Below are 10,845 nucleotides of genomic sequence, written 5' to 3' on the forward strand. Positions count from 1 at the left end.
GACAGATATATTGCAAGTCATGTAGGACAGTGGGAAACATCAAAATATTTGGAATGAAAGGCATCAAACTGGCAGTTTACCATAGCAGTCTGCAAAAGTTTTTGTTGTTGTTGTTTTTGTACTGTTCTTGCAACTTTTATATACATTTGTGATAATTAAAGTAGCTTTTTAATTTTTTTTTTATTTTAGAGAGAGATGATCTCATTATATAGCACTGGCTAGTCCAGAACTTTGACTTCTGATTGCTGGGACTAATGGTGTGCACCAGTACATCCAACCTCCAAAGTAACTAAAAGTTAAATCACAAGAAGTACAAGGTAGCCTGAGCTACACGAGACCCCATCTCAAAATTGCAAATGACCAACTCTTTATTTTTGAGCTTCTAGCAAGAATATTGCCTCTTACTACCTTTTACATTAAAAAAAAAAAAACTATTTTAGGGTATTATAATTGCAGTTAGACTGCTTTCCCTGTACCCAGTGGAGAATTTTAAGTAAACCATTGCACTGTCTGTGACTATGTAAGACACTCATGTGCAATAGGAGATGTACCTGAAAACCATGAGGTAAAGAAGTCTGTCAAAGAAAGAAGCTATTTATTTTGGTTGAGTCTGATTGAGGTATTTCATCAAGGTAATGAATGACATATCTTAGCCCAGTATAAAATAATAACTCTTGTATCTTTGTAAAAATCGAAATGTTTTCTTCATATTCTTGGCTCATATGACCAAGTGCTAATGTAGGGACAGGAGGCCTGACTGGAGAGGGTAATTGCAGGTGTATGGGAACCTTGGCTCTCTAATTACTGGTCTGAGAATCTACTGTGTGTCTCAAAAATCACAGCCTGTAACAAGCTTTCATCCACTGTTCCCCCATAAGTTAGTCTTTTGGTGAGGACTTAGACTATGATGCGGCCAAGTTATATGCTGAATGGGCTTCAGCTTTGTGGCTATCACTGATTTATAACTTGTTAAAAAAAAATGTTCCACTAGGCTGAGACTAAAGTTCAGGTGGTAGTAGAGTGCTTGCCCAGCATGGATGAAGCACTGGGTTTGATTCTTAGAACTGTGTAAATGAAGCATGTTGGTTCATGCCTGTGGTAGCAGTCGGGAAGGTAGAGGCAGGAGGATCAGAAATTCAAGGTTGCCTTTGGTTGTATATGAAGTTGGAGGCCAGTCTATAAGGATAAATGAGACCATGTTTCATAAACATACCAAAAGGGCCAGTGAGGTGTTTCACTGGGTGATAGCATTTGCCACCATGCTTGCCTTAGTTCAGTCCCCAGTGTTCATGTGATAGAAGAAGGGGTTGAGTTTCACAAATTATTCTCTGACCTCTAAGTTTTCACATTTCTCACACAATAAATGAGTGTAAAATTATTTTTTTTTCTAATCCAGCTAAACTGGATTAAACAAGTTGCTCAAAACAAAATACATTACCAATCCTGAGCTATTGATGCTCTTGAGCAGGTGCCCAGGCACTCTGGTACATCACAAAGACCTCATATGTCACACAGCATGCCAGGTTTCTCACCCACCCAGTGTCTGACTTGCCCTCTTAATGGATTCCCACCAGGGTCCTCTGGCTGTATGACCCATCTTCCTCTTTGTTTCACCCATGTCTTACCATTTGTCCTTCAAGGTATGTCATGGAAATGCAAACATGTACAGTTGTTTGGTAAAATGGAATTGGGAAGATGGTCTTTGATTACTTTGACAAATCCCACATATGGCACCCCTTTACAGCTCTGGTAGTCCTTTGGTTTTTTCTTGGCTTTTCATTTTTGTTTTTCTTGGTTCTGGGAGTTAAGAATGAACCTGGCTGAAACATGCTAGGCAATCGATGTATCACTGAACCATACTCCCTGAGCCACACCACTGGCCTTCAGTTACATGAAGTTCTATATTTTTAAGACTCAGTCTCTTAAGATTTTCAGCCTTAGATTCAGTCAGTCAGCAGATCTGCTTGTGTTGTTAGGTCTTCTGCTGATGTTTTGCTCTCTTCCCATGTGGCGGGAGCAGCTGAGAAGTACCATTAGAGATTGCTGAAAATTCCAGCTCATCTATCTTTGTGTGGGTTCAGTGATCTATACTCCAGAAGGGCCATTAGGCCATTAGGGTGGAAGTATAGTAGCTATATCACCTTCAGCCCCAAGCTTTTCTTTTACTGCTCTTTCTACATCTTTTGTGTTTATCTTTTCCTTCTTCAGGCTTGCTTCTTTCTATCTTTAGAGTTCTTGTCTCGAACATCATCATGTTTAGCCGACTTCTTCTCACCTCTATTTGCCTCTTTATAAAGGAGAACCTAAAGGAAATAATAGAGAAAAGAGAATAAACATTAGTTTTGGAAACGGGGCCTCGTTATAGTGACCTCAAGCTCAAGGTCTTCCTACCTCAGCCTCCTCCCAACTGTGAGCATAGCCACACCTGGCAGAAGAGACATTTTATCATGGAATGCTTTTAGCAGAATATTTGTTTTGAGACAAGGTCTTTTGAAAATTAATTTTGTGTGTGATCTGTGTGTGGGCACCCATGTAGAAGTTGGAGTTGGTCCTTCCACCTTTATGTATATTCTGGGTATCAACTGAGTTTACTAGGCTTGCATCATTGGGTGGTTCCTCTGTCCCTCCAGCCAGAGACAAGGTCTTGATGTGTTAAGTAGCCCGGGTCCAGGCCCAGGCCCTTGATTTTTATTTTTTATTTTTTTTCCCAGACAGGGTTTCTCTGTAACAGTCTTGGCTGTCCTGAAACTTGCTTTGTAGACCAAGTTGGCCTCAAACTTCCTGAGATCTGCCTGCCTCTGCCTCCCAAGAGCTGGGATTAAAGGTGTATGCCACCACTACTTGGCTAGACCAGGCCCTTGAGTTCACTATCCTCCTGACTCAGCCTCTCAGGTTTAACCTAACTGGTTTTTGTTGTTGTTTGTTTGTTTGTTTTGTTTGTTGTTATTTTGTTTTTTGTTTGTTTTTGTTTTTTGTTTTGTTTTGAGTTCTGAGAGCACTTGCCTGTGGAGACCAGAGATTGATCCAGGTGTCTCCTCTCCATCTCCTTCTTTTTGAGACAGGGTCTTTTACCTAAGCCAAAGCTCATTGATTCCAGCTAGACTGGTTTGCAGCGAGCCCCAAGGGATCCACAGCACTTGGATCACAGGCATGTAGTCAGTGCTGGTCTTTACACTTACATGGAGAGCACTTAACCAATAGAGCTACTTCCAGTACCTTAACCCCCTTATGTCGTCACATCTTTTTTAAAGTCTCAGAATTCTTGAATATTTGCTCTCATATTTCATAAGGCATCGACTGTAGTGGCTTTGTTTTTTAATCATGGGAAGTAGATAAAGGGACAGTAACTTTTATATGCAAGCTTTACTTGCAAATCTAATCAATCGAATGAAATGTTGCTATCTACTATTTATTCATGGGCCACCCCCGACACACACACACACACACACACACACACACACACGCACGCACGCACGCACGCACACACGTATGCTGTGGCCAGTAGCCAGGCCAGTCATTCCACAGCCACATTACTTTCCAGAGATTGCAGAGCCCAAGCAGTGTGTTTTCATAGCTCAACCAGTTGTGTAGTAATATATTATTTATGATTTATTAAAGCGTGCCTGAGGATTCAGAAAGCAAAGTCTAAGGCCACCCAGATATATATAAGAGTGAATTAGTCAAAAAGAGAATTATAGTTCACACCTTTAATCCCAGCACTAGAAGGATATAAAAGACAGAAGCAAGGAGTCAGTAGGAGGTATTCATTCTCCACCCACACTGAGGAGAAGCAGCAGTTTGAGACTTGGTGAAGAGCTTGTGCCTGGATCAGCCCTTTCAGACTGAGCCTGAGGTAAAAGCTAGTGGCCGGCTGCTTTGCTTCCATGATCTTCAGGTTGAACCCCAATATCTGTCTCTGGGTTCTTTTATTTTTTGTGTTACACAGGTATTTTGATTCCTGTACCTTGCTGCATTCAAAAGGGGCTAAGAAGTGACTAGCTAGAGTGGATTTTCTGTGTTGCAGAGCTGTAGTTGGTTTTTCCAGTCTTTGGAGGCCCTCCACCCAGCTACCAAATAGATACATGGAGACTTATTCTTTCTTACTTATGAATGCCCAGCCTTACCTTGGCTAGCCAGCTTTTCTAACTTAAATTATTCTCTCTCTAACTATGTTTTGCCTCTGGGCTTTTTACCTTTTCTTTATTCTCTATATCTTTCTTTCCTTCTTACTCTGTGGCTGGCTGGGTGACTGGCCTCTGACATTCTCTCCTCCCTTTTCTTTTCCTTGATCTTCTTTTGAGCCTAGATTTCTCCTCCTATTTATTCTCTCTACCTGGCAGCCCAGCCTATTCCTCTTGTGCCTAGCTATTGGCCACTCAGCTCTTTTATTAGACCAATTGGGTGTTTTGGGCAGGCACAGTAACACAACTTTACAGAGTTAAACAAATGCAACATATCTTTGCATCGTTAAACAAATATTCCACAGGATAAATGAATGAAAGACATCTTCAATCAATATTCCACAACACAGAGCCGTTTTTGGAACTTGGGTTTTAATGTTTGCAAAGGTGTTTGTGAGCACGTTTCTCTCTAGAGCAATGGTTCTAAACCTTCTTAATACTAAAACCCTTTAATTCACTTCCTCATGTTGTGATGACTCCCAACCATGAAATTATTTTCATTGCTACTTCATAACTGTAATTTTGCTGTTCTCCAATGGTTTTAGGTTACCCCTATGAAAGGTTTGATTGATTCCCAAAGGGATTGCGACCCACAGGTTAAGAAACACTGGTCTAGATGTGTAATCTGGGAGAGGGCTGCTGGGGCTGCAGGACTTTGATACTCTTCTGTGAGACTTGACTTTGGTGACTGCAGGGTTGCCTGCGGCTATCAAGAAGCTCAGCCATTGGTGACTGCTGCTGCTTTTTCTGTTTTGCCAATTACTTGATTCCTATAGTGATACAAGTAGTTCACTGAAATATAGGAAAAACATGATTGGTTCCTAACCTTTGTTCTCATTTACCAGTGGGATTAACAGAAAAGATTCTCAACAGTTATTATTTTGAGAATATAATGCATTTTTATCTCACTAAACAGCTGTATTGGATTTATTGCATTCTTTTCACCTCTTTCAGCACCATTTAAAAATTTTTAGTTAGCGTACAAAGTAATGGAGTTTCTTTTTTAATGTTATTTATTTATGTATTTTATGTGTATGAGTGCTCTATCTGTATTATATGCTTGCATGCCAGAAGAGGGCATCAGACCCCATTATAGATTATTGTGAGCTGCCATGTGGTTGCTGGGAATTGAACTCAGGACCTCTGGAAGAGCAGCCAGTGCTCTTAACCTCTGAGCCATCTCTCCAGCCAAAAATAATGGGTTTCATTATGACTTTTGGTTTTTCTAGACAGGGTTTCTCTATGTAGCCCTGGCTGCCCTGGAACTTGCTTTGTACACCAGGCTAGACTTGAACTCACAGAGATCCACCTGCCTCTGCCTCCTGGGTGCTGGGATTAAAGGCATGCGCCACTACCACCTGGCTTATTATGACATTTTCATATGTCATACACTTTACTCTTACTACCCTTCTTGACCTGTCTACTCCAAAAGTCCCCTTTTTGAAGTATACATATATGAAGTATATATGTATACATAAAATATTTATGCCTGTATAAGTATATATGTATACATACAATATTTATGCCTGTATGTTTGTCTATAGTCAAATCTAGATTTCACATGTGAGACAGAATATGCAGCATTTTATGTTTGTCCCTTTCCTTGCTTTTTCCTTGCTTTTTTAGAACAGCTCTTTTCTACTCAATCCCCATTTACTTTCATGTCACATTATATGTATGCTTGTCTGTAAATGTATTTGTATTTAAATATGAGAAAATTTTATCTAGCTTATTTTATTTCATATGATCTCCAATTCTATTTTCATCACCAGTTTGAAAGGATCATAAAAATGTGTAGTTGAGTGTATTGCTCTCATATACTTTTTAGTTTTTCGAGACAGGGTTTCTCTGTGTAGCTTTGAAGCCTATCCTGGCACTCCCTCTGGAGACCAGGCTGACCTCGAAGTCACAGAGATCAGCCTGCCTCTGCCTCCCTAGTGCTGGGATTAAAGGCGTGTGCCACCAATGCCCGGCTCATCATATACTTTTATGTGTGGTATATGCACATGTTCATGTAGGTGTGCATGGGTCATTTTGTGTGTGTGCACATAGAGGCCTGAGATTAGATGTCTTACATAGTTGCTTTTCACCTTGTTTTTTTGTGGCAGGGTCTCACTATACCTGGAGCTCATTTGTGTGACTAGGTTGGCTGGCCAACAAGCTCCAGGAAGTTGTCCATCTGTTGCTTCTCCAGCATTGGAAATTGCAGACAGGTGCCCCTGTGCATGACTTTTACTTGGGTGCTGAGGATCCAAATGCAGGTCTTCGTATTTACATGGCAAGCAATATTCGAACTGAGGCAGGTCCCCAGCCTCTTCATATGTTTTAACAGTGACGTTAATTTCAGGCAACTTCCTTGAGTAGGCTGGCTGTTCTGACCACTGAGTCCCTATTTCCTCCATTACTTGGCATTTTGTTGTAAGATACATTGTCAGAATTTAACTGTTTTGTTCACTCATGTGTCCCATGTCCTTAATGGTAGTATAGGGTTTATAATGTAAAGCAAGCAAACAAATGTACTTAGCATCTATGAGTAGTTCACAGTTTTGTACCAATTTGTACCAAATATGGAAGAAGGTTGCTTGATACTGATTAAAAGGCAGTTGCTGGTACTCCATGTATTACATAGAGTGGAGAGGTACAGTAGTATAATCATGGAAAGATCACAGCACAGTCAAGTGATAGTTTCACATAAAAGAAGCCACACCATCAGCCTGGGAGCCTGACTTGGTGAACTCTGCTAGAGAATCATTAGTCCAAAATTAATAGCTAAGCATTGACGTTTTGTTTTGTTTTTGTCAAGACAGGGTTTCTCTGTGTAGCACTGGCGGTCCCAGAACTCACTCTGTAGACCATACTGGCCTCGAACTCCAATCTTCCTGTCTTTGCCTCTTGAGTGCATAGATTAAAGGTGTGTAACACCACTGCCCCACAAACACTGTAATTTAAAAAAATTAATTGTAGATGATTTGAAAGCAATCATTGTTAGAAACAGAAATAAATTTGTTTTGTATTGTTTTGTGGTACGTGTAGGCACATATTCTACCATGGAATTATACCCCCAGCTCAGAAATACTAGTCTTGAGACAATCTCCATTTACTATATTATCACATTTTTAATATGTAATTATTGGGACTGGAGACATGTCTCAGCAGTCCCTCTGGAGGTCAGTTGCTAGCATCCATGTCAAGAGTCTGTGGTTAGAAGTACTTACTGCTCATTCAGAAGTAATTGGAATTCAGATGCCTATTGGATGGCTCCCAACTGCCTGAAAGTCAAGCTCCTGGGGATCCAATGCCCCCTTATATTTGTACACAAGTGCACATATACATAAATAAAATAATTTTTTTAAGTTTAAATTCTAGAGGCTCAGCATGCTGGCACATACTTAAAATTCCAGCACTTAGGTGGTAGAGACAGGAGGATCAGAAGCTTGAGGCCAGCCTAAGCTACACAGTGAGTCCCCATCTTAAAAAAAACAAACAAACAAACAAAAAACCTACCATATAAATTGCAACTCAGGAATGTATTGACCATGATCTATTTCTAAAGATCAGCAAATTCATCTTTTTTTATTTAAACAATTCCCCATTTAAGTATGCAGTTTTTATGTCAGTGAGATGGCTCTGCAGGTAAAAGCACTTGCCACACAAGCCTGACAAACCCGAGTTGGATGTCTAGAACTTGTAGTGTGAGTTGTCATCTGACCCCCCACACACACACACACACCATGGCATGTACATAGCTGCACAGATACAATAATAATAAATAAAAACTAACAAAATAATATTCTGAGGAATCTGAGAAATACATTTGGGATTAAATTTAATAGAACATCCATGGAGAATGTGTAAAAAGATTAGAAAGTACTAAGTTTAGACCTAAATAGTACTAGAATTCTATCAGCTCATGAATAAAGAAGAATCAGTGACTTAAAGATATCGCTGTTCCTTGAAATGGTACATAAACTCAAACCCATTTCAATGATAATTCCAGTAACCTTTTTGAAACTTGGTAGGTGATTTAAAATTAATATGAAAGGAAGAGAGAGAGAAAGGGAAGGAATGAAGGTAGGATGCCGAGTGCACTGTGTGTTACAACTTCTAATGAAGAAGGCAGGCGTCAATCAGTGTAGACTCTGAACCCCATGTGTGTATGGAATCTTGCTCCATGACAAAACTACCCCTGCTGTTCCCCAGGAAAAGGTGACAGTTGGCAACAAAGATTAGGGAACAAAGGAACAACAGACTTTCCCAGAGATTATAGAAATACTGCATATGGGTTGTTGCAGTAGTCCCTCAGGTCTGTCTTATAACATACCACAAAGTGAGTGGCTTAAAGCATTCAAAGTTTACATTCTCACAGTTGTGCAGGCTAGCAGTCCAAAATTCTGCTCCCTATGAACTTCAGGGGAGAATTGGTCCTCTTTTCTTCCTGGTGTCTAGTCTTTGCCTGGTACCTCTGGTTTCCTTGGTGTATAAATGCATCACTTCAGTTTCTGCCGCCAATGACAGGAGTGTTTTCTTCCCTGTGTATGAATCAAGTCAGGGACCATATACAGAGCAAATACCAACTAGATGGAGGTACACAGGAAAAGTTTTATTAGTCCTAAGAAATGATGAATATGGAAGGGACGTTTACAATTTGGAGCATAGATTAAATACAATAACAAGCAAACAGTGAAAAGGTGATTCATTTATGTTTATTACAATTAAGACTTAAAATCACTAAATGACATTGAAAGTGATAAAGAAATTAGAAAATGCTTTCAGCACATAAGGTCAACAAAGGATTTATATCTGTATATCTATATACAGTAAACTCCAAATTGATGGTTAAAAAGAGCTAGTAGGAAACACAAAGTTAAACAGATGGCTAAAATAAACCGGGGGCTAGGGGAAGTCAACTTTATTAGTAACCAAAGAATTGTAAGTTAAACCACAATGAATGCCTTTATACCCACCAATCTAGCAAAAATTGAAAAGTGTTAAAATAACAAATTTTCTTTGAGCCTGTGAAGCAGTGAAAACACTCTCTGACCAGAGTATAAATCATAACTACTTTGAAAAATGGTGTAGGGTGTATTACATAGGAAGCAAGTTGGACAGTGTGGGTACCTTGTGTCCAGCATTTTACTTGTGGGCATGTACGTGTCCCCCAGGAGATGAACGTACATACAAAGGGCATGAACATAAGTTGTTCATGACAACATGGCTTATAGTGGTAAAAACTGCCTAGATGCCCATCAATGGAATGAGACAGGCAGGGGGGTCTCGTGTTGTAATGTTGAAGTAGCTATGTAGCCAAGAATGACCTTGAACAGTTAATACTTGTGACTCCATCTGCCGAGTATTAGGATTAAGAGGTATGCACCTCCACACTCACCTTCACAATGGTATCCTTATTGTGACAGTTACATCTAGAGCTGATTGAGAAGAACTAAGGTTTTAGAAGAATAAAGTCATATAATTCCATTTATAAAATGAAAATATTAAAATACAAAATATATGTTAAATAAAAAGGGATGCAACTTGGGTGGGATATGAAAAGGTAGATTATACAAGGGCTTCTATGTACTGGAATCATTGTGTTCCTTAAGCTGAGTGGAAGTTGTACAAATTTCTTTTGCATATATTAAATACTTAATAAATAAAAATGTTTAGAAATTGTTTTGAACAATGGGAGAATATTAGAAATGTTCATCTCAATCCAAAGATAATTCAAGTGCTGAATACTTAATTTAAAATGTTTTGACTTCTTTATAGATGAAAGAAACTGAAAACAGGAAGGAGGAAGAAAGGCCTGCTGATACAGTTGTCCCATATTTTTGCGTTGAAATAGCTTCTGCCACTGTGGACCTGACAGCGTCCCAAAAGCCAGTTGTAGGGGGTTAGCTGAATTCAAAGCTTATTCACAGTATGCCCATTTCCTGCTCATTTTGTTTCCTTGGCATCTTAAGTATTTGAAACAGATGGAAAATGGTTCAACATTAGAGTCTCTTCTAACATGTCAGCCTTTAAGATTTCAAAATGTGAGTAGGTGACTAAAATTCCAATTTAGTCAAAGTTGATTATAGGCCATTCTTAGGGCAGCCTTGCTTTAGAACATTGGCTTTCCCTTGAAATATTCTTAATGATACCTTACACTTGCCCATTTCTATTAAAGTCACATCGTTAATAGAAAGATTGAAATAAAACCAGCTTTTGTTTCATTCAAGTCTATCTTATCACGGTATTCATCATCTAGTTAGTAGTTGAAAAACCCCAAACCTTTATCACAGAAAACAGCATGGAAACTTTCACTGTGAATCCTAGTTAAAACAAAACGGCTAAGAGTGAGGGTGGTTTGAACTGATTCATGTGACCCAGAATCACTTCCAAAGACAACTAAGAGGAAAGACATTTTGAGAACTGGCAGGGGTTTATGGTATCTGGGATGTAGCTGGTTGTTAAGTGCTTGTGTGCCATGCATGAAGCCTGAGTAAACTAGACATGACACTTGTAATCCTAGCAATTAAGAAATGGAGGTGCACACCTTTAATCCCAGCATTTGGGAGGCAGAGGCAGGTGGACCTCTGTGAGTTCCAGGCCAGCCTGGTCTACAAAGCTACACAGAGAAACCCTGTCTCAAAAAAAAAAAAAAAAGTCATTGTAATTCTAAATC

Source organism: Cricetulus griseus, chromosome 2, assembly GCF_003668045.3.
Source record: "Cricetulus griseus strain 17A/GY chromosome 2, alternate assembly CriGri-PICRH-1.0, whole genome shotgun sequence".
NCBI lineage: Eukaryota > Metazoa > Chordata > Mammalia > Rodentia > Cricetidae > Cricetulus > Cricetulus griseus.